This window comes from Pteropus alecto, unplaced genomic scaffold, assembly GCF_000325575.1.
Source record: "Pteropus alecto unplaced genomic scaffold, ASM32557v1 scaffold20, whole genome shotgun sequence".
NCBI classification, from domain to species: Eukaryota; Metazoa; Chordata; class Mammalia; order Chiroptera; family Pteropodidae; genus Pteropus; species Pteropus alecto.
Window position 1 is genome coordinate 13,052,625 of NW_006436298.1, and position 26,177 is coordinate 13,078,801.

The window sequence follows — 26,177 nt, forward strand, 5'->3', positions numbered from 1 at the left end:
AGCAGGAATTTCATTTGCCAAACAAGCAAATTTGCTTCATTCCAAACATTTGCCCTTAATCCCTATGCCATTTACTTGGATCTAAATCAAGCAGGCATTTCTAGAAATATGGATGACTAGTTAGGATGTAGACAATCTTTGTTCTGGGCTAGTTCTGCCACAACCAACTATTTGATCGCAGGCAGGTGACTTAATCTGTGGGAGCCTGTTTATTTATCTGTAAATGCTATGTTGGATTATAAAACTGTTACTGTCTTCTAGTTCTGTAATTCTATTTATATAAATATTTACTAACCCCTATGAGGTCATGAATAGGTACCAAATGAAAGTAAAATATGTTAAAATATGCCTCTCTTTTAAATTTAAGGAGAATAGTTTGATATTATTCATAACAAGTCATTCACAAAGGAGGAAAAACATGTTTGTCCTATTATTTTACTTTATAGCTAAAAAAACAAAGTTGCTCATTAAGCAGTACAGCCCCTACTTTTGAGTGTGATGGTAGTTATGTATGTAAATGAATTTTATTCATTGCCATGAATGATGTATATACATGTTTATTTCTTGACTTGCAACTGCGATATTGAAAAAATATTGCAGTTGTAAGTCAATATTGAAAAATTGAGAGTTTAAATGTAACGATGTTTATTCTGTTTATTCAGATTACATTCAGAGTGACCTATTAAAGAAATTAACAGTGTCAGGGTCTAAATTTGGCTAAGTCATACTTTGTTTTTCCCAAATAATTTCTGGATTTCTAGGCTTCTCTTATTCTGTACATAATAATTCAGACTTTTTCTTGTTTCCATTTATAATGGAAACCTATGCTGCTTTTTTCACATGCCACCCCCACCCGCCTCCTCCAATTCTGCCCAAACCTCTCCACCCCTAACTTTCTCTACTCTTCTCTGTCCTGCTATGTGTCTCAGAAGACTGAAATTTTCTGACTACATTTTCTTAACTCCTTGTGACTTGGAACACATAGGAGACCATAGGGCGGAAAGTGGGGTATTTCTTCTCTGTCCCCCTGCATTGTCACCCCAGCTCTTGATCATCATTCCCCAACCACATTTTCTGCTAGGTCAGTCTTCCTCGCAAGCTCCAGCACTCAGTGGGTCTCTTACTTCTATTTCTTTTCTTTGTTTCTTAATCCCCAGGAGAAAATTAGTCCTGCCTCTGTAACTGATTGCTGGATGCCTCATCATACTTTGACTCTTGTTAACTTGGAGTAGTTAACATCTTTGAGTAGTCTTTTTATTAAAGTCTCTTTATTTGAACCATCTAGGGTGAATTTTGTTTCTTCTCTAAGACCCTAACTGATTCATCATCTCTTACCCAAAACCTATTTAACTGGAATTTAAGCATCTCATTCTAAAGATGACATTGACTTGAATCAATAAATATATATTGAGCATCAATATGCTCAGAATTTTACTAAGTGCCATGAGAGGTACAAGAGTCATTTGTGGCATAATCTTGCCTTTGAGAAATTTATAATCTAGTTATAAAGTCCACAATTAACGTATTAAACAAATTAACATGTAACACAGAGCTTTAAATATTAAATTAGATAATTCATAGGACTAGTCAGGCAACATGGGCTAAAATTATCATAGGAAACATGGGCTAAAATTATCATAGGAAATGCTCACCCTCCAGACATGCCACATTTCTTATATTTTTTTATTTCCTGAACTGGAAACATTTTTATTTATTAGACTTATACATTATAATATTTTGGAACTAGAAAGTATTAGAGAAATTTTAACTTGCTGTGGAATACTCATGCTTGAAATATCCTGAGTAAGTGAAATGTGTTCAAAGGTACCTGCCGTGTAAACATCATGAGAGCAAAGAGGTCATCTCATGTAAGAAAGAGAAATTTGTTAGTCAAACAAGAAGAATGGTAGGGCATTTGCCAGTAATCAGTCTGGAACTATCCACCATTCCCATATACTATGTGAATAAGAAATTGATCAACTGCTGCTGACTTTTAGCTTCTATGGGACTCTTTTTTTTTTTTTTTTAATACGCCTATAGCACCTGGTCTTCCTAGGTGGTCTCCCATCTAAGTACTAACCAGGTCTGACCCTGCTTAGCTTACGAGATCAGATGAGGTTGGGCACGTTCAGGGTGGCATGGCCGTAGGCTAATGGACTCTTCTGATAGGCCGAGAGATATGCACTAAACCCCAACTTTGCTCATTAGTATATCTCCCTACTTGATTCAGAGAAATGGCCCTAGGTATGGGAGATTGGGAAAGTCATACAGTACACTCTGTGCCTAATATGATTATTGCAATCCAATAAACAGGTTAATGTTTTAAGAGCTCAGATGTCAAGAATACAAATTTGATATTTCATCCACAGGTTAGGAAGAAAAAGACGACGTGCAGTAAGATGTTTTCTCTGTCCGTGTAGAAACTTCAGTGGAGTTCTCTGTCAAGCCTTGGGGGCCTGCTTTTAAATTTGATTAGAATTCAGATAGACAAGAGAGTAAAAGGATTTATAGGAGGGAGAAATAATATAAAGGTAGGCAGAGGACAGGACACACAGGACAATGAAGAAATCAGCTTGACTTGACAGCCAAATATATATGGAGCATTACAAAATAATATGGACGTATGGAATGGAGCAGATCAACTTCTTGTAATTGTACTAATTAAAGAACACAGCACCAGAATTTCAAAGTGTTATCAGCAATGCGAATTCTCTTTAAGTAACTTAATTTATTTTTAAGTATTGATGCAACCACTCTGTAGAATCATGCTTGGTTAAAACTGCTGTCATATTCAATAAGTAGGGCTTGAATTGTACAGGATCTGATGAGACGTGGAAACCATTTTTGAGGTCCTGTGCATGTTACAGTAATGTAGGAAGAGAGGAAGTTCTGCAGTGCATTCTCAGCGAAAAGGAGGGTGGGGATGGATCTACTAATGAGGCAATGTAAGTGTGCAGCTATGGCAACACTAGTGTCATGCAAGATTGCTTCCTTTCCCAAAGCAGGAGGCAACATAACAATAATTTCCTCTTTCTGCATAGGAACCTGCTTCCTAACAAGAGTGTGGGAAATGAGAGAAGCTTCACCATTTACTGCCATCCCCACCTTGAAAGGCACTGATAAAGGGTCATAAGAATACAGAAATAATAATGAGTAGGGATAGGAGTTTCCAAGGTCTTAGCAAGCACGGTCTTGTCAGTGCTGCTTTCAAGGGACTTTTCTATTCTACCTTTACCCTCTGTTCTCCCAATTCCAAATGAGGATCAGTGGCACTGAAACTCACCCACCATTAACTACTGCTGCATAAATGTCTTTTGAATTCTTGGTTCTGGAGTAGCAATTACTGGAGCACTTAGCTAATAAATGCCTGGTGAGTCTAATCTCTGGATATCAGAGAATTAAGTAAAAATGCCTGAAAACTGGATAGTAAATTAGCAACACCAGTTATTAAAGTGACGTGTAAGAGGATTTTTTTCACATTAAGGAATCAGTGTGATATAACACTCCTATCATGACAGTGGCCTTGACTCCTTGAGTTAGCAGAACAAAGGATTTATACCCTCTCTATATATTTCAGGCAGTAAAACTTTCCAAGTCAGCACCATTTCCCCCTATAAACCTGTCCTGCATACATCACATTGATGTGAAGTCAGATGAGATAATTATGTGAAGGTGCTTTGTAAACTGAAGAGCTATATAATGGTCAAGGAATCATTATTACTGTCATTCAGTGAATCATAAAAGAACATGTTGGAAGGTCACTTGTAAGTCAGTATTTTCAAATTCTAGAAAAATGCACTTATTCTTAAAGACTAAAGGTATTGAATTAAATTTTTGAAATATTATTTAATATGAGTTTGGTATACTGGCAACGATAATCTGAAGTGAAAACAAGAATGAAATATATTAAAACAGTAATATTTATTACTTCTTTTTAATGCTTTAAAGCATTGTGTTCCAAATATATATAGAGATATGTTTAAAAGGATATTCATTACAACATTGGTATGATAAAACAAAACAGACAAACAAAACCAACCTAGAAATAGCTCATGAGCCCATTATAATGAATCTGCAGTCATCTCTCAGCATTTGCAAGAGATTGGTCCCAGGAGACCCCTCCTCTACTCGCCCCCCGCCCACTGCCAAAGTTACCAAAATCTGAGAATGCTCAAGTTCTTTATATAAAATGGCATAGCATTTGCATAGAGCCTATGCACATCCTACCATATACTTTAAAATTAAATCATCTCTACATTACTTATAATACCTAATACAATGTAAATGATACATAGATAGTTGTTATACTGTATTGTTTAGGGAATAATGACAAGGAAAAAAGTCTGTACATGTTCAGTAGTCCTAACTATGTAGTATACATCAGTAACAATGTAACATTTTATTTTGAGTATTTTCTATTCAAGGTTGGTTGAATCTGCAGGTGCAGAACCTAGATACAAAGGGCCAACTGTATTCAAATAAATTATGATATATTTATATCATGGAATACTATATAACCAAAGAAAAGAATGAAAGAAAGCACTAACATAGAAGGATATCCAAGATATGTTAAATAATAAATACAATGTGCCAAACAGTATATATTGCATAATTAACATGTTTCTAGGAGCTATATAGTGGTCAAGGAATTACTTTTAAGTCTCTTTATATAGTAATTTGTACTAGTAAACCAGAAAACATTCTTGAGGACTATCTGCTATCCCTCTATTAACAATGGCTTCCTATACCACAAAAGATTAACTTTCTACAATAATTTTGTACTGTTTGAATTTTTAAATAATTGAGCTTATACTCCTTTCATGAACATAAGAAGTCAAGGCTTTATAAATGAATAAAACACCTATGCTTCAAACAAAATATAAACACATTAATGAGTAGATATGATTGATTTGCAATCATATATTGAAAGAAATACTGTAGATATGAAGTGCTAAAGCCAAACAGAGTTTCGTTCAACTTGCTAAGGCTAATTTGGAATTGTGGAGTTTGAAAAAATGCCTCGAAATATTGATCCCAGTGCTCTCAGGCACCAGGCAATAAGTTCAAAATAAGGTTCAGAATCTCCATGGGGCTAAAAGAACTCTTCCTGCTAACATAAACTGAAACAAAGATGAGTTTTATTCTCTTGTAAGATTTTTAACTTTTGTTTGTGACCAATAAATCACATGTCCACTTGTTTGTTGAATGCACTCCAAGACCCAGAGAGAAATCAACTAGAATGCTTTGAACATAGGTTGAACAAGGTCAACTTGGACTTGCACAAAAGTATGGGTAATGACAGAGTTAGCTTTGCTATCTTCCATCAGGAACAAAGCGTGAAGAATGTGGACTATTTGTGAAGGGAGATATTTAAAAGATTCAACCATATCAGAGATTAATACTTCCTTTTTCTTTACTTATTTCCCTTCATTTGAACATCCCTATACTTGTTAAAATTACCCAGTTGATGGCCGAATATAGAGAAAACAATGATGTTATTAAAATTATAATGCTACAGGCTATTTAGCAATGTGCAAAACAAATCTTATGCAGACACATAAAATAATAAAACCTCTATTTGTGAGGATGGTGAGGTTGTAGATGATTAAAAAATTTTTCCCATTATAAAATTTTTAAAATTTGGCAAGCCACCCATTTAAAAACAAAACACATTTTTTAAAAAAACAACATAATTTCACAAAAATTATGGCTTCTTTTTATATCTCACAGGATACACATGAAGTAAGAAATCATTCAATACTGTATTTGCAAAAATAGTTTGGTTCTAGATTGACTCTTAGAAATCTTCAAAACTAGTTGTAAATGTAGCATAATAATTTGGAAGTTAGGTTCCATAAATTAACTATGTCCCCTGTATCATTATTTTATGAAAATATAGAGTAAATATAGATGAATTAAATAATATCCCTTTCTGGAAGAATAAAGATAAAAAAAAAAGAAGGCTCATATCCTCTATTAAATATTTATCACAGGTTCCTAAAAGCTTCTTAAGAAATCTGGAATCCAGGATCTATAATACTTATAATATGTTTATGACCTAAAAATATGAAATCATATTTAATCATCTTAGAATGGCATAAACTCCAAAATTTGATTTAAAAATATTTTAAGTGAAAAGAGCTCTTTTAATAAACTTAAGAAACCAATCAGGTCACATAAGCTTAAATTTTGCTTTAGTTCAAGCTAAATAAGTATGTTTAATAAAAGAAATTATACAAATTTGGGAGTTTAAAAATTGATCCTATTGACTCAATACAACATGTTAGAGTTATGTTGATTTTTGATTAATTTTAATCAAAGATTATGGAACATAATTACTTTGCTCTCATTGTAAGAAACAGGTGAGAATTTAAGTTGTTACATAAATGTATTAGCATCTATGTGTATACCTGAGCTGTAGCACTGTGCTTTTTGTTTCTTTGGCTAAAGTCTGGTGTTTGTTTATTTGTAAATGTTTTTATACTATGTACAATGAAATTATCTTCATAGAATCATAATGAGAAATGACAACATCTAGAAAACAAAATAAAAAAGCAAGGATATGTTTTGTAATTATAATACATAAGATACAATATGAAATAGTAAGAAAAAATCAAATCACAATGATTTCATATAATTCTTAAAACCAACTTGCTCTTCTAAGAGGCTGAGTTTTCCTTGAGAAATGTCCCCGGAATGAACCCCGAGGGCTGTCACCTTGGTCTCTGGCCAATGATTCCATATATGCTGAGTTGAACCCATACCACAGGACATGTGGTAAATGAATCAGCTTGAAGGGAACCCACTTCTTCTCTGCTGGCTGAACAAATGCTGAAGGATTCTTTACAAAGTCACTGGTACTAGAAGGCAAGTTTCCCAATGCAGGATGTAAACTTGAAGCCACTTAAACTCTCATGTCATTTTTTCCAGAAAGATGGAAGATTAACAAAATCATTCTAAAGTCAGTTAGCAATGCACAAGCTTATCAAAATGAAATATTTCCAGAAAGAAGTAAAACTTTAGATTCTGAAGAACCTACCTACCAAGTAATAAAAGAAAAATGCCCAGTGGTCTTCCTTGGAAGATTTCTCACCATCCTGTCCAGCTGTCTTAAGGCATTAATAACAGAGGATTGGTGGCCCAGATTCCCTGTGAAATGCTTTAGAGTTGCACTTATTTATGCATATACAATCTACAATTTACTGTATACCACCAATATTTCCTCAAACATGGTAGATCAATTGTGAGTCACCTATAGCCAGTTGTGGGAACGGCACCCTGGTAGTTTCCCTGCCTGCTTCATGAATCCTACTTGCAGAAGAAAAAAAAAGTTAAGATTAATTTAAAACTTAATATGTGATGCTCACTGTACTAAAACTTTCCCTATATTGCCACATTGAATCTTCAATCCCATGTGGTAAGTACTATTAGTATGCAAATTTTATGGAGGAAACTAAGGCACAAACTCTGCCAAGGCCATATAGTATGGGTCTGTATGGGTCTCATACAGAGATCTAATTCCAAAGCCCATACCTTTGGCTTGTCTTTGGAAGGAAAATGTTTCTCTGCTGTATAAGAGAAGGGCAAGATGTGGATGGGTTTGAAAGTGAACATATTTGGTCTTAGGCAAACTTTTTTAAAAAATGCATCTGTCTTTGGTGATTGCCTGCTTCCATTTTTGTACTGTTTTTCTACATTTCTGTTTCTTCTGTGATTTGGACTATAAGTTTAATAAAGCTATTGATTCTATTATAAAATTTGCAATCACAAAATAAAATTTGATTATCTAATCATGGTCATAGTTCTCTATCCTCTAATTTCCCATAGGTATTATATCATCTCCGTTTTCTCTCATTACCCTATGTTCCTGTCACCTGTTACTGACCGTGGTGCTGGTTAGCAGAGACAGAAAACCATTCTGCTGCCCCAAATGGTCCCTTGGTATTGGAGGGCACTAACACCCCTAACACAAATCCTTTCTTTGCTCTTTCGCTGCTCAGTAATGACCTCAGATCATCTCCAAAATCTCTTGAGAACATAACATCGATACTCTGAAAGGTTCTGTGCCAAACATATCAGGCTTTAGGCTTGGTTTCAAATACTAAAATTCTGACTTGAATGAATGAACTATCTGAAATTCTGGCCTCTCAAAGCTTTTGTAAGCTTTTTCAAAGTTTTGGTGACAACCAGCATAGTCTTGAATTCATATTTACACACAGCTTCTTAGGAACAGAATTCTTGAGCAAAATCACTACAGTGTGTTCTAGTTTGCAAACCAATGTGTTTGCTTGTCATATACCATTAGATCTTAAAAATTATCCAATCCAGAACATTTACTCTAGAGATGAGGAAATGGAAACCCCAAGAAGCTAAGAAATATCCCGAAGTCACACAACATATTAATGCTGTGCAGAATTAGAAACCAGGTCTTTTTATCATATCTCTTCTAGTGAACAAACGACAAGCCTGGGGACAGTATGATGTGATGGAAGAAGGCTTGGCTAGCAATAAGGAGAGCTAGATTCAGTGCCTGATTCTTCTGTGTGACTTTAGATTAAACTCTTAACCTTTCTGGACCTATTTCTTGGTCCATATATAAACTGATGAATTTGACTTACAATTGTCCAGTAAAGATAGGTGCTAGCCACACATGTGGCTATTGAGCACTCAAAATGGGGCTAGTTCAAATTGTTATATAAGTGTAAAATACCTTTATGTTAAAAAAAAAAACAACACATGATTTCAAAGACTTAGTCTTATTTTACAATGAGAATGTAAAGTATCTCATTACTTAATTTTTGTATTAATTACATGTTGAAATCATAACACTTTGGATATGTTGGGTTAAATAAAACACATTACTAAAATTACTGTTATCTATTTCTTTTCCTTTTTTAATGTGGCTACTAGCAAATTTAAAATGACCTCTATGGTTTGCATTATCTTTCTATTAGGTACACTGTAATAGAAGATCTCTCAGGTTTCTTTCAGGTCAAGGGTCAGCAAACTTTTTCTACAAAAGGCCAGATAGTAAATATTTTATGCTTTGGGGACCATATTGTAACTACTCACGTCTGCCCTTACAGCACTAAAGCAACCACAAGACAATACATATGAGTGTGGCTATGTTTCAGTAAAACTTCATACATACATGCACATGGCATGGCTGTATTTCAATAAAACTATAGTTACCGAAACGGGCAATGGGCCAGGTGTAGTTTGCTATCCACATCCCATGGGTCTATTCATTCTTTCTTCCATTTAACAGAGAAGCTGTCATTTATCTTAAAATATGTAAAAAATAAAGACCTAGACTCTGCCTTGAGTCTAGAGGGGAAGCCAGGAGTATAAACACATAAGCCATCATGATATAGCATGAAAAACACTGTAATCAAGGGAGTTAGAGAAGGCTTCTTAGGGAAGCAACAATTGAGATAGAAACCTGAGGAATAAGTAAGGAAGTTTCCAGATTAAAAAAAATAACACAAGTAAGGAGATGTATGTGCATGTGTGAATGGAGCAGTGGAGAACTGTGGTAGTGATAGTGGGAGGTCGAAAAGAGGAAAGGGGCCAGATGATGAAATGCCTTATATGCCACACTGAGACATATTCAGATGCTATGATAGTATATATTCAATGGGAATTCTGAGGGCCAAAGCATGCTACCTTGGGGGCTGGCCCTGAGTGTAGCACCAGCTGTGGAGGGCAGCTAGCCAGCAGGGTATGGAAAGGCCCCAGGGAACCACAAAAGCAGGTGCAGAAGTGATGAGTGGGCAATCTCCAGGTAACTAGATCTATGTGTTTTGCTTCAGAGGGCTGAAAACCTAGCCCAATGCTGGCCACCAATAGGCCAAACAACCTTACCAGGTACTGTTGGCAGGCCTCAGGCAGAAGCAGACAAGAAGGAGAACAGAAGTAAAGGAAGGAAAATAGTTGAAAGAAAAAGAGAGTGAGGTGAAAGCTGAGGTCTTTATAGAGGAAATAAATGACTAATTATGTTAGGACACCCTCAGAGGTGCTGAGTAGGAGGCTGCTAAGGGCTGATATGTTCTTGAGGTTCTTGGCTATGAATTAGAATCTCTCGTATAATTGGAATTAAAAAGAAATACTGATGATACCCGAGCCCCTTCCACCTCCCGAGATTCTGATTTAATTGGAATCAGGGACTTACGCATTAGTAATTTTAAAAGATGATTCTAGTGCACAGCTAGGATTAAGAACCACTGGTTTGGCTGACTGGAAGCTGAAGCGATGCCCTCTGACTATTTGGTTTGTAAGAAGATGCTCAAGAGAAGCCAGGCAAAGCAAAACTGAGAATCTAAATCTGTTTTCGCATGTGGGAAAACAATAAAATCACATGCTATACTAATTCACAAATATTTGTAGTTGTTTAGTACTGTTATTCGATGCCTATGAAATGTAGCAGTGTGCAAGACTTTTCTGCATTAGTCTGAAACAACTATAATTAGATGGCTTCACCAGAGGTTTTGGGTCCCAGATATTCTAGAGCACTCTCTTTTTCTGGGATCATTAACTGTTAGGGACATATCTTCTGATGCCCAAGATTGCCAGTCACTTTGCAAAAGTAGACTGTTGCTCTGGTTTAGGAAATTTTTTTTTTCTGGCAGAAGACAGAGCCACACAAGAATACTTAATCAAGGGTGTATAAGTTCAAAACCAATTTAAAATAGTATTTTACTTTGTTGTAGTGAGAGGATTATAAATTGACATCTTTCTGCTTTTTAAATAAAAAATAGAAAATATGAAACAATTTCCAAAGATTCAGGCTGACCACCTTTTTTAATATTGCAACCTCCACTCCCTATCAGCCTGTTTTACTTTATTTTTCTCCTCAGCATTTCAACTTTTTTCATACTACATAGTTATTAGTTACTTTGTTTATTATCTCCCTCATCCCTACTAGACTGTAAACACTATGAGGGCAAGTAGGTTGCCTGTTATATTCCGCTGTATTCCCAGTACCTAGCCCTAGTAGGGGCTCGATAAATGTCTATTTAAAAACTCTTGTTATTTTAACTTGTTGCAAAAATGTTTGAGCACAAGAGAGAGAATTCTAATATCACTTTAAGAGTGAGTTTCTTTAAGAAGCAAGTTTTCAAGAAGATGGAATTGTACTAAAGCTGTTTAAAATGAGTCAATAATCCATAGATGGGAAGTGTAGATATAAAATCAATTACTAGGCTGGGCAAAATTGAATGAAGTTAGACAACAGTTGTAGAATTGCCTGTTGACTGAGGAGGATCCTTTCAGGATTTTCATTCAGGTGAAGGTCATGCTGAAACATTGTATCTTTATTTGTTTGTTTTTCTCTTTTCCTATGAGGCCAAAAAGATGAGATGGGAAACAGGGAGAGTAAGTGACTGAATACTTTCTTTCTATAAGTTGTAATCAAACAATAATAGAACCACTTAGGGTGGAAATTGCTTATAAGAATTTCTTTATGAAAAATTGCTTTAAAGTCCCATAGTTCTGGAACTGGGCATTTCTGCAGACTTCTGATTCTTAAAAAAAGATTTATGGCAAGTTTAATCTACATGGGACGAAGTAAACCTGGGTTAATTTAAGCAGAGAATTATTGAGTAGGATATTTGACTATACTTATGTAAAAGGCTATCGGTAAGGTTCTTGACTGTAGAAGGATATTAGATTTTCTTGCATTTTTATACATAGTGATCACTGTCTAATAAAAAATACACATCAATCATCATTACGAATTTTGCATAATGCATTATACATTTCAGTAACTAAATTTTATGTGAAAAGGCATCACTTAGTGGCAGTTATTCACTCCTGTAAAAAGCCCTCCCATCCGGGCCCATGGTTGAGTCATTTCTTTTCAACTATTGACAGTTAACTAAATCTTAGGTCTGCTACCAAATGGTAATCCAGTCCAACAGAGAGATGGCAACAAAACATTGACTTCAATTCTATATCCTATTTAAAAAAGACAAACAGACTCCAAGGGCTGTGGAAAGAGGAGGGAAAACAAGATGAAGAGGCAGGAGAGAGAAAATTTTGCAGCAAAAAAAATAGAGATGGAGCCCTCAAGGGACACCAAGAACAACATGCCACATAGACTTTTGTGCACACGTATCCATACCTGTGTACATGCATACAGCGATCCCAAAAAAACAGGTAGAATCACACAGAGAGGTAGAGTTTAGGATTTGTTACTAAAGGCTTCTACAGTATGGAAATAACAACAAGTAGTACTTGCAAAGTGAGTCTATACACTTAAATTAAAAGTTTATCTATCCTACCTTGGGATATATTTTTCAGCCATTAAAAAACATTACAAACTCTAGATTTACTTTAAGGTAAAATCTTTCCAGATTATGTTCGAGATTACACATACTTAGATGTAAGGATACATTGAAATATCATGGTGGCCTTGAAAGGACCAAAGAAGATAAGATTAAAAGAATGTTTTTCAAATCATATATGAGAAATATAGGAAGTAAAGGAGAATAAAGTAAAGGAATATGAGTACTAAAGAGAAAACTCAAACTAAAATTGCATTTAAGTCCCTCCATGCCTGCCCACACCTCCTTTTGGGGAATGTGCCATGCTCACTTTAGCTAACCAGGTGGCCACATTTTGTACCACATGACCCAGCCTCTCCACCCCTAACCACAGATGATGGTCTTGACATGGGATATTTGGTCTGGAGATTGCCAGTTCAGTGACTTGTCTGTGGCTAGCAGAATGTAATCTCTGTGACAGCAGACATTTTTGCCTTTTCCACTGCTTTTACCCCAGCATCTGGAAGAGGGTCTGGCATATATTAAATATTCCATAAATATTTCATAAATGAACAAATGAATGTGGCTTGGCCCCAGTAGATGAGCCGTGTCTATTAAAATCCACTTTTGTGGATTTAAAATTTGAGAAAAGAGGAAGAAGTGGGAGCAAAAGGTGAAAGGATGTTTGGAACTTGAATTGCAGCCAAAGTTCATGGGCAAGTTGTCAGGAAGCTGAAAACAGATGGAGCTGGAAGAGAAGAAATAGAACATATGGATAGAAAGATATAAAGATGTCACAGGAGACCAAGAAGCTGTTCTGGCCCAGCCTCACTTCCCCCGGGCCTTCCTATGCTTGAATGCCCACAACATCATCTCAGAGTCTTAAAAACAACCCCTGCTCTCACCATTCTCTCGAGTTAGCTTGAGTAATTTTTTGTCCCTTCTAATTTTAAAAACCCTAACGGAAGCAATAATGTAGTATTTTACAGCAATGATGTCTCAAGATAAGGTTTTCATAACTACCTACAGGATCCTAGAAGAAGGATGCTAAACTGATATACAGAAATGATTAAAACAGCCGAGACATCAAGTGGTGAAGGGCGAGCGAGTGCCACCGAGCAGGGGCGGGTGGAGCACAGGAGGGAGCCGCTAAGTGGGGCGTCAGGGACCCTCGAAGATAAAGTTCGGCTTTCCTTTCACTGCGTTGGTTTCCAGTCCCCTCACCCCTGCTTGTGGACGGCTCTCGCACTCTGCGGTGTGGCGCTGGCTCTGCGACGTGGCGCTGTCTCCGCGACGTATGCGATTGGAATATTTACCACGAGAGGGTTTTCCCGATGCACGCGTTGCGCGCTTCATCCTCAGGCTGAGACTGTCCCAGAGCCCGGGGTGGAGACTGACTGCCTCTCAGGCTTAGGGAGCCAAGTGTCCTGTGAAGGACAAAGACTTGGTTCAGGTTCCTGCGCCTCAGACCCGATGTGGCCGTGAAGGCGGAAGGCAGGAGCGGGGTTGCCGGCCACGGTCCTGGGTCGCCCTTCTAGCTCCAGATTCTACCTACTAACGTTGCTCTTGAAAATGTTTTTACCACGACGTGAATAAATTGGCACCTCTTGGAGTCGGGGCTCGTACACAAAAATAAATAGATAGATAGATGATAGATAGATACATAGAGAGAGATAAACAAGATTTACAAAATGAAATCAGTCCAGAGGCTAAGAATACTAAAAGATATCCATTCACGCAACGACAATGGTTAAGTGTTTATTAGGTGCAGACATTGTGCTAGTCGCTGGAGACAGCAACATGAAAAGGCATAATCAACCCTCTTTAGAAGTCGGCCTTCTGTGAAAACAATAAAGAAGATTCAACCAAGGTGGAAAGGGAGACATTTTGAAGTAAGACCTAAAGAGTAAGTGGAATTTTGCCAGCAATAAATGAGAAGATTGTATAGAAAAAAGATGTGCTAGAGTTGCTGAGTGGGAGGAGGAGGACATTTAAGGCAGGAGAAATAAATGTGCAAATGCATGGAAGGAGGAAAACAACACAGTCATGGAATTAATGCACTTGTGAAGTGCAAGTAAGGACTAGCAGAAGATGAAGCTGAACAGGTAGGCAGGGCTAGATGGTGAAGGAATTGAACTTTTATTCTGTAGGTGATTAAGAGTCATAAAGAATACGGAGCATTAGGAAGACATGACTGCTTACATTTGCACATGAGAAATTTCCCCGTTGGTGGAGTGGTTTGATTGGAGCCAGGTCATAGTCAGGGGTGGGCTGTAGGGAGGTGGTGGAGTAATGAATGGGAATTGGAATGTAGGGCAAAGAGGTGAGAACATAGAAGAAGAAGGGCTGGATATGAAAGTTTTGAAGTAAAATCATTAAGACTTGATAACTTATGAAGACAAGGTTGATAGGTTTCTATAGACAAAAAATAAGGATGTGAAAAACAATTATTAATATTTGGAAATAATTTTGCCATCTCTAAAGAGAATTTACATGTTACTTAATCATCAGAACAGCACTGTAGGAGAGCTATTGCCATTTTATAGAAAAGAATAAGTCTCAGAGAACTGAGTGGCTTGCCCAAGGTCGCTTATACTTTAATAGGCACAGCAGTTAGTTTCTCTGACTTGAAGTTCTTCCCCCTACCCGCCTCAGCTGGGCTGTCTCTATGAAAATCAGGTGAACATATAAGAGAGCACAGAAAAATACTTCATGAGGTAGCTCTACCGTTCAAAAGGCAACAACCACAACAAAAAGACAAAAAAAGTTAAACCTTGTCAAAAAATTTTTATATAATTAAAATTATTTTAAATTTCTTCAATAAATTCCCAAAAAACTAAAACATTCAGACTCAGAACTTCATTCTTTTCTTTTACGTATTGATTTTGTGTTTAAATTCAAAGGTAGAAGTCTTCATTTTTCTTATTTTCCTCTCTAAAGAAAAAAGACATTTTATAGTTTGGTGAGCAGGGTTATTTTTCTTGTTGCGATTTATACTCTATTTCAAAAATGGCATGAAATGTGTTTCATAGTGCCCTTGTAGCCAGTTTCTGATGATACTGAACTGAGTCCTTTATATAACGTTGCTCTTGTAAGGAACATGATATTCTTTACTAACATTCAGCGCACTAATCCTTATGATGTCCCTGCCATTTCTACAGGCATCGGGAATTTTATTCTTTCTTTGCGACAGAGAAACTCAGTCTTAAAGTGGCTAAGTTTGTTTCTAAGAGTTTTACAAAGTCAATCAATGCCATTCTCTTTTGCTTTCAATCCACTAGACAACTCAGGCTCCAGCTGAGAAAAAATGTACTGTTGGTTTTTTTTTTTTTTTATCATATTTGGATTCACATTCATTTGACCTGTACTGAATGCCTAGTATGGGCTGAGTACTACATAAATTATTGTGTTTAGTGTTCAGGAATTTTCCAGTCTTTTATCTACTTAGATAATGATTAATGGAATTAATTTAGTAGAAGGAAGATGATTAATTAATTTTTTCCATCTTGGGGGAAGGAAACAGAATCTTTTATTTTTTACTTTGCTTTTAAAGTGAGTTTCATTTACAGAAAACAAATGCAAAAGTTATGTGTACATACAGCTAAAGACATATTAAAACCGAATATTAATTTTTGTCACTTAGAAAACTAATATTTTATTTAAGTGTGTGTTTTAAAGTATTTTAGTAACTGCAGAAAAGTCTTCCTTTAATTTTCATACCTTTTCTTTATAATGCCTAAAATAAATTGTGCAGGGATGTTTTTGAGGCAGGCAATAACCACCATTTTAAGTTGGTTTGTCTAGTTGCAAGGCCAGCGGAAACCACTAGGGGGCGAGCAAAGCTGTCATTTCCGAATGTATTTTGAAATCACTGAATCTGAATTTTAGAGCTAGAAATGATCCAAAGGTCATTGAATCCAAATTTCATATTTTATGAACATAAAAACTGAGACCCAGTGAGATGACCTGATTTGGCGAAGATCACATAGCCTTCTATAAATAGAGGGAGCTTAGAAGTCAACAGTCTTATTCTTGTGCAGCCCATACTCTTCCTGATAGAAGTAAGACTTCAGTTCTTTCTATATCACTAGGCAAACATTTACCAACACTTGGTAAAACACTTCATTGACTCTTCCATCTTCTGCGCTCTGTCTCTTATTTGGAAAAACCTGGAGACTTGTGTTAGGTTTCTTGGAATTTCTTCCTGTGAGATTGGTGATATTAAGTAAAATTTTGAAGCCAAAACTAGTAAGCAAAGCATTAGTTCTCCCTATTGTATCATTATTCAGCAAGAAGAGCATCATCATCATCATCAAATATATGTTCTATGAATGCTGTGATTTGGCATTGCTTTGATTTCTTAATCTATTTTGACAAATACTAAAACTCTCCACATCTAGGTTTATATTCTAGAGAAACTTGTGCAAATGTACACCAGGAAATGTGAATAAAAATGTTCACAGCAGCATTGTTCATAAAGGGCCAAAAAACAGGAAACCGCCCAAATATCCATCAGTAGTAGAATGGATAACTAAATTGTGGTATCTTAATACAATATAATACTACAGAGCAGCAAAACTGAATGAATTATAGCTTCATGGATCAATGGATGTTAAATCTCAAAAACATATTGAACAAAAAAGCAAATCACACAAGCCTATTGTGTGTAATTCCATTTACATAAATTGCAAAAGCAAGCAAAATTAGACAGTATAGTGCTTAGGGACATGCATATATGATAAAGCAATTAATCGAAGCAAAAAACAGTTAACAAAGTTCCAACATATGGTTAGCTATGGAGTGGTTAGCATAGGGGACAACATCAGGGAGAGGGAAAAAGGAAACTTCTAAGATATTGGTAATGTTCTATTTCTGAAGACGGATGGTAGTTATGTAGCTATTCTTTTGTTATTCTTTTTAAAACAGCACATATATATGTACGCATTCTTGTGGAGGTATGATATATTTCATAATAAGAAAGTTTAAACAATAAAAAGATAATATTTTCTGAATTGAAAATTCTATGTCGTGGTTACAAAGATACATCTTAAAACTGTTTTCATTTAGAATTAAAGCTTGGTTTTCACTTATATCTCAGAACATATTGAGAATTAAACATAGTACAAAATATTGCAATAGGACTATGTTTTAAGAAATACACTTATACTAAGAATGAGTAGACTAAATATAGCTAAGTCTCATGTTGTTGGATATAGCTACATTTGTATAGGGCCAACACATTTAAAAAACCAAACATCTTTTTTCATTGATGTTTCAAGAAGTATGACCTCATATCTGGTGAGACTTACTTTGAAAACCAAATCAACTTGGTTAATTTTTTTTTCTGTTTGTGTTAAGTGTGATATTATAACAGTTGAAGTCATTAAAAAGAATGGCAGATATATTCTACTATTTAATAAATTCTCAGCCATATGGCTAACTGAAGTTTGTTTTTGCTGAAATTAACATGGCCTTAAAACAAACAACAACAATATGTATATATGTTTGCAAAACCATATAAGAAAATTCTTATTACCATGTGTGTATTTATTGTTGTAGATTATTGTATTATACGAATATCTAGTTATATTGTTAACCTCTGCAAAAGTAAAGTCAAGACTTCTTGGCTGAAAGGCAAAGCAATTTCCTGTGTCTATTCCTAGAGAAAGAGGTAGGATCTGGGAGTTCTGGAAAGGTAAATACAGGGGCAGAGTTCAGATACTTCAGATTTTTGTTATAGGTAATAATAGCTAACAGGCAATAATTACGAGCTGTGCTAAAATGTTTTACATGTCTATGTATTTTAATCTTTGCAACTGTCATATAAAGTGGGTCTACTAATATGAGTATAGGCTTAGAGAATTTAAGTAACTTTTCCCAAAATATACAGGAAGTATCTGGTAGAGGCTAATTCTAATATATGTCTGTCTGATTATAGAGCCCAAATTTACCATTATATGATCTAGAGCAGTTCTTAAAGATCTAATACTTTCAAAAATGGACCGAGTCTTGAGCAGATGTATGTGAAGCCAACGAAACTTTAGCTTCAGGGTCCCTCACTTGTACAGGTCCCTTCCAAGTCCCCAGGAAGAACCCTGCCCATGTGCTCACAAGGTCTCATGATTATCGTAAAATGTAAATGCATAATTTTTGTATTTATTTTCTTAAAGTTGTCTCCCAAATGGTGCGAGTTTACTGCCTCACAAATCCTGATCAATCCCAGGCTGTTCTAGTCTCATGGTAATAAGTAGTCTGTGAGTCCCGACCATCCTACTTGGCCCAAATATTACTTGTTCCAGAGTGTTTACGAAACAATCCTGGCCATTTGGAACTTATGTTCACACCTCATGGAATAGTTGTAGTATGATCATCTGTGTAACCCACCAAAATATGATTGCTTGAAAGCACATGACAGTTATTTAACCCGTATTTCCCCAGCATTGAACCCATTAAGCACATGATAAATATTTGTCGAATGAATAAATGAACATAAGTTTCATAAAAAACAAAAAAATACATTTCCTTCCCATAGTAGTAATGACTATTTCATTCTTAAAAGCATTGTGGAGAGCTGAGAGTTCCTGTGAGATTTAAGCCCCAGGGGATTGGATCTCTCTCTTTTTTTCCTCCAATGACTGCAAAATGTCAGTGAACTCATTTCCTGAATCAATAAGATGATTCAAAGTTTCTCATCTCCAAAGTATGGCCTTAAAATTCTTTAAGCAGAGATTGAATATTGTAGTTTTGTGTGTATCATTACAATAATATATGCATCGCAATGTCATCAAGACTTACTGAGTCAACAAAAGCTGAGATTAATTCAGGGTGGTGGGAGTCTGTTTAAGAGGAAGGGGTGGCAGGAATCTAAATGCTTTTTATCAAGGAAAGGTACCTCTTCATGAGCTACAGACATGAAAGTTATAGGGCTATAGCATTTAAACATTTCCAGGAAACAATACCTTTGTCCTCAAGTATTAATAACAATCTCTCAGTGTTTAGCAACTTGTTTAGCAACTCACGGCTTTTCGCCAGTCGGCAAAGTTCTTTGCTAAAATGTTGTCAAATCGTCAGCCCATAGTCTATAAACCACCTACTCACTTGCTCTGATCTTCAACACTAATTTTCTTTTAATGCCTGTTTCTTTGACCGGGAGATGGGGGATCAGGGAGCTATTTTGATGATTTATAGCATCTGCTTTATCTCCAATTCATTTTCCTGAAGAAGATCTGTTTCTACAGATCGCATTGATTGGTCTACTTGATTTCCACAGTATTCTTCTACTTGGTTCCCTATTCTATATTTAAAAGAGGAACATCTCAGCCAACTACTAAAATTGGCAGGTCATCTAATGAAATTCAGCAAATTATGAAGAGGCTCAGGAAATACTTTTGTTCTAATAACACGAAACTGAAACCTAATATTAATCAACCTTGATGCTTTAGTTTTGTCATATGATTTTCACAACAATCTTATGAAACACACTGAAAACTTTCCTTCTCTTACAGATGAAATAGAATCTTGGGGAGCTGAAGCGATGTGCTCAGAGTAACAGGTGATAAGTGGTAGAGTCGAGCCTAGAATTGAAGCCTTAGCCTTACTGAGTATCCTTTTCAAAATATCACTATGACTTTCTCCAACAATTCCACATCTGGGTCTGCAGCCCACAAAAACATTTCCAACGTGTGCAAGAATATATGTACAAGGGTGTTCATTTTAGCATTATTCATAATAGTGAAAAATTGGAGACTACCTAAATATTCGACCATAGAATGTTATTTCAAAAATTATTTCAAGAGCATATGAGATCTTGCTCCCTGGAGTTACACTGCCAGTTTGACTCAAATAAACTTACAAAAATTAAAAAAAAAAAATTATGACATACCTATACTATGGGAGGGATACTAAGCAGCCATCTAAAACAATGAGGTACTTATACAAATATACACACAGTGACATAAAGATTAGACAAAAAAATGTTTAATTACAAAAGAGAAGTTGCAGAACAACAGGTAATTCCATTCTTATGTAAGAAAAAACCTTACAAATTAATGTCTGCATATAAAAAGTTCTGAGAAAATACATAACAAACTGCTAACAATGATAATCCTTAGGTAGAGATAGTTGAGAGTAGAGGAGGAAAAAAGCACATGAACTCCAACTTACGTTGCATACATTTTTATAATGGTTATATGTTACTTTACACTTAAATGTTTTAGGTTGAATTACTAACAATTTTTTAAAGAGTTATTCAGCCTCTCAAATATTTATTGAATTTTTATTACGTATGTGTTCAGCCCTCTGCCAGGGGTTATAGAACTCACAAGAAATTTCCCTTGAGGAAGTTAGCATTTGGTTGGAGAGAAAAGCAGAACTCAGAAAATGATACAGAATAGTTTATACTTAACTGTTGAGGGAAATGACCAATTAGTGTACCACTCAGTTACCTATAAGGAAGAGTCACACAGATTTCCTTTTCTGTTGATTTTGTACAAGGGAAGTTGCCTCAGGCCCCAAATCTCCCTACTTGGGGACCTAGTGCAATTTAGAGCATTACAAAAAATCATAAATTGCTCACTATCACTTGGACTAATTAAATTGAAGTAATCTGTCCTTTAAAAAATTCATCTATAACTGTTAGTTCTCAATGTGAGAATTTGATTGGCTTGTTTGGTGTCACTTGGCAGAAACAGAAATTGGGCTACTGGACAGAAATTGGATGAAGCCACCTCAGAATTACCTGGTATCTCTTATGCCTAGTTCATAGAGGGTCATTTCTGGTTTGTAGTGAGAAAAACAGATAAAATCTTTGAGTTTATATGATTGATAAGGTAAGATACAGAACAATATATACTATATGATACCATTTATATAAAGGGAATAATAAAATAAAATTGAAATGTGAAAATTCTATTACTCTGCAATTCTATTCCTAGGTATATATCCTAGAGAAATTTGGGCAATTTTTACACCAAAAGACTTGTACAAGACAACTATTAGCACATTTTTAATGGCAGAAACAGAAAATATAAATAAATCAAAACAAAACAAACTCCTCCAAACTGGAAATAACCCAAGTGTCCACTAACAGGAGAATGGCTACATTGCAGCATACTCAAATAATGTAATTCCACAAAATGGTGAAAATAAATTATATATAACTACATACTAATTTGTGAATGATAAATACTATGCCTGCAGCTGTGGAAGCCATCTTGACATCATGAGGGAAAGCTTTTACATCACTGTATTACTGAACCAATGCTAGCAGCTGCCTATCAAATAAATTCCAATTAATTTAGGCCATTGATAGTCAGGTTTTCTTGTTATTTGTACACATAAACACTCCTAGTATATAACAGTTAAATGAGAAAAAGTTTCAACAATTATTAAGGTTAATAAAGAGAGGGACTTTTCAGTTTGTATTGTTGAAATTTTTTATATCAAAAATATAGCCATGTATTATTTGGGTAATTTAAATTTTTAAAAAATTTAAGTGCAAGAAAGCCAAGAAATAGTGTGATATACAATGGATTGCATGGGCCATCTTCTCACTCTTTCTCAACCAAACTTTTATCATATTTACTTAATTTGTCTTTCACCAGATTTCCTCTAAAAATTCACCCTTTCTTTACTTAGAATAAAGGTAAAGGTCCTTAATGTAACCCATACTGCTCTGCTGTCTCTAATTCTCAGCTTTAGCTCACAGACCGTTCTCTTTCTTGCTTACAAAGCCCCTGTTACACTGGCCTTATTTTAGTTCCACAAATGTTTCAGATTCCCAGATATTAGGCCTTCAGTTTGCGGTTTCCATTTCCTGACACTGTTAACTTTTTCTTCTCTTTACTGGACATGACTCACATCGGCAGCTACCAGTCTATACTTTCCTCATCTTTCCTGCCCTCCCAAGCCTTAAACCCTTTCATACAGGGTGAGAGGTCTTTTAGCAAAATAATGTACCCAAGTTGTACTATGACAGGAGAATAATAATTGCAGGAAAATCTTGTTTCTAAGATGTGTTTGTGTGTTTGTTTTATAGGTCTTTTACTCTAAAAACTCTGAAAAATCTAAATCATTTAAATAGAAGAATTGGGAGGTCTCACAATCGCCCTCCTAGGACTGTGCTAGGGACAGGAATCTCCATGGACTTGACCACGTAGGACACTGACCACATATTGTAGAGAGAATCCTGGGAATAGGGCAGAGAGGAAGAATAGGAAAGAGAGAAGCAAATCAGAGTGAAAAGGGATCCTAGCACCCATTGGAGGGCTATTTTTTTCTGGGGATAGACAGCATGTGATTGCTCTTCCAGATATTCTCGGAACAAAAGCAGGGTCACAGGGTCAGACTTTTAGGTGGCCTGATGAAGGCCTGAAGATATAGGGGAAGGAGCAATTACTGGAACCCAGGGGCAGAGAGGGCTATGTGAAAAAGGCTATCTGAGACCTTTGGTCATGGATAGAGCCAGCCTACAATGCCACCACAGGGAGGAGCCTGGGGAATAAATAACCTCAACTTTCTTTCCCTTCCTCTGATCTTTTCCTGGGGCTCAGTATTGGCACAACACAATCAAAGACCCAATAGGCAAGAGAGCCAAGAGATGAGTCCAGTAGGTCAGCTTTTGGGGCAGAAAGCAGGGTGGTAGGTGGTTGGAATGGATATGCAGGGCAAATGAAAAATATCTAGGACAGTTCTGATAGGTCTGTCCGTTCTCCTTACAGAGAAGCAAAATAGGAAGTTGAATTATAACCACAGGTTGCCGAGGAAGTATAGAATCACAGTAAGGACAATTATTTGGCTAATACCATTAAGTCCAATGTCCTAATACATATATTTTTAAGATAGGGATCTTGCTGAGATATTGGAAGTGTGAGATGGTATGTCAAGAGAATTACTGCTTGTTAGCACAGTCATGCAATAACTCCTTTCTATAATTCGTTCACTCTTTATTCTTGCAGTACTTATCTTGGTACCTTCACAAATCTGCAAATTTCACAATACTATATGTGTGTGTACACACACACACACACACACACACATACACACACACATATATTTTTTTGGATAAAACTTCTAGTTAGGAACCACTTTTCAATTAGGCTATTTCTCCTTTTCTACAGTTCCAATACCAGTACTAAAAGTTGGCTTTCTTGTGGAGACCATTTCCACAAAGAAATAATAATATAAAAAAAATTAATTCAGAAGTGTCCCCATGTATATAAAGATAAGAAGAGAGCAATAAAGTAAAAATTTTAGGCGTATTCCAAGCAGTCAGGTAGGCTCATTCTGTATCCAGAAATTCTGTAAAACTAGAATATATGTATACAAGATTCAAGTTCTTATCACGGAAGAATTACAAATCATTCCAGACCGAGTGTCGACTGAACAATTGATTATATTCATAATATTTCAATCCTATAAAACCTCACAGATTATGTTCAGATTCTATGACTGGATTTTGGATGTTTGTAAAACTTTCAATACTCACATTAATTGAAAATCTCTTATGCTGTATAATTTCTGAGTTTTAAAAATTTTATCATCATTCATAACATATAGAGTATAAACAACAGTAATAAGTGAATACCCAGGTGCCCACCACCCAGTTTAAGAAATAGACTATTATCCCTCTATGTTCCACTTTTTGTCCCTTCACTATCTCATCCCTCTTCTTTCCTCCCATTCCCCATGGGTATCTGCTACCCTGAATTTTAAATTTATTCCCTTGCTTTTCTTTATAGTTTTACCGCATATGAATGTATCCCTAAATAATAAATTGTTTAGTTTTGCATGTTCTAAAACTTTATAGATTTGGAATCATGTAGTTTTCTCCTGCAACTTTTTTATATTGTTCCTCAACATACAGGTTTATAAAGTTCACCATGTTGATACATGTAATTGTTCACTGCTGTATTATAATTCATTTATGAATAAACTACAATTTAATCATTCAGTTGCTTGTCCATAGATATTTGAGCTACCAGTTTTTTGCTATTTGAAACAATGCTGGTATTAACATAATTGCACATGTATGTTTCCTGGTAAGAATTTCTTTAGGATATATGCTTAGGAGCAGAATTGCTGGAATATAAGATAAATATTCAACTTTATTCAAAATTTTACAAAGTGGTTTTAAACAAAATTCATAAGTAAACTTTTAATATCAAGATATATATCTCTGCTATGTTTAAATACCAGAAGTATTTGTTTCTCATTTTTTCACATCTTTACCAATAGCTGGTATTTAAATTTTTGTCAGGGATGTCATTCTACAGATGGCTGAACACATCTTTGTGGTTTTATCTTTGTATTTTTTATTTCTGAGTTCGACTCTAACCTCAGCTCAAAGGTATCCTTTTATCACCTCTTTGTATCATTGCTTAAACTTTTAGATATCATTTTAAATAAACCTACTTTCCAGATGTTGAATAAAGAGTTGGATGATATTCAGATTGGTTTGAGGAATAATATCATCAGAGCGGTGCCATCTGAGTAGTACACTGGCACAATTTGATGTATTCAGGACCCCTTCTATCTCCTTTTTCTTGGTTCTATCCACTTCCCCAAAATGTAAAGTTATTGTGGGGGGATCAGGCTCATGTGACTTCCATGTTGCAATACCCAAAAGAAGCTAAGCAGGATCAGGCCTGGTTAGTACTTGAATTCATAAGTATAATTTTAATATCAAGGTATGTAACTGTTATATTTAGAATTTGGAGCTCTCTGCTGAATTTGGTGACTGCTAAAACTAAAATTTAAAAATTCAATTCAGTAAATATTTCTTATAGACCTACTTTATTATTATTAATGTAGAAGTTCAATTTGGAGTTCTATCCTTATATAACCAGGTGGTCAGGTACTATTGCAGGGTGAATCCGAGACTACGTCTTACTCATGATTATGCATATTCTCAATTGCACCTAAAAACAAAGGTTCTGGTAACTTTGTTGGGGGTAGGTGGTGGTGGAAGGGAAGGAGTCCTGGCTATTAGTAGCAGTTAAGGTTAAACATAATAATATTCAGGAAAAGAAAAAAAGGACAGGTATCTGAGTTAAAGTTTAACAATTTTAATAAAGACTAAGAATTTAATTTTTCACAACAAAGAGGTAGATGCTATTATAGTACCTCCATGCAGGTAAAGAAACTGAGATGCAGATATGTTAAAGTAACTTGGCCAAGGATTTCATATGACCAGAAAGATATAATGAGTATAGAAACAAATATATTGTCAAATAGACTTTTTGTTTTTGAAGACTTTGAAGATATTTTTTTCTTATTTTAATCACATTTTTATTTTCTGTAAACCAGAAGCCCCACTCCAAAGCCTTATTCTTAGATTTCTGGCAGCTTGGACATCTCCCCAGATGACTGGAATTTCAGTCTTTTTTTTTTTTTTTTTATTAATTTAGTTTATTATATGCTATCATGAACTTCTTTGTATATAAACCTTAGTTTGAATTCCTCATTATTATTTCTTTATTATTATTTATTTTTATTTATTTTATTTTATTTTATTTTTTAAGCCTATAGCACCCGGTATTTCTAGGTGGTCTCCCAAGTACTAACCAGGCCTGATCCTGCTTAGCTTCTGAGATCAGAAGTGATCTGGCGTGTTCAGGGTGGTATGGTCGTAGACTGAACCTCTATTTCTTGATAACACTTTTCTAGCTCTTTTGAGATTTAATCTTGTTCACATACTGCTTGCTACCTCTTGTTCACATACTGCTTGCTACCTCTTGTTCACATACTGCTAGCTACCTCTTCTATTCGGGTTTTCATTCCTACTGCCCTCCACCTCCTAAATAGTGACATTCTTGCTATGGCAATTTGCCTAGAAAAGAATCTGGCAAATAATGGGTGCTTAATAAACATTTGTTGATTGACTGAATGACTGCTTAAATGAATGAACAAATGCAT

The 26,177-nt window shown here is 35.5% G+C and overlaps 2 pseudogenes; both read right to left on the minus strand.

Annotated features, from left to right (window-relative positions):
- Window positions 1-2,031: 2,031 nt before the first annotated feature.
- LOC112480795 lies at window positions 2,032-2,150 on the minus strand (annotated as a pseudogene).
- A 23,631-nt stretch (window positions 2,151-25,781) lies between these two features.
- Window positions 25,782-25,896, minus strand: LOC112480995 (annotated as a pseudogene).
- Between the last annotated feature and the right edge of the window lie 281 nt (window positions 25,897-26,177).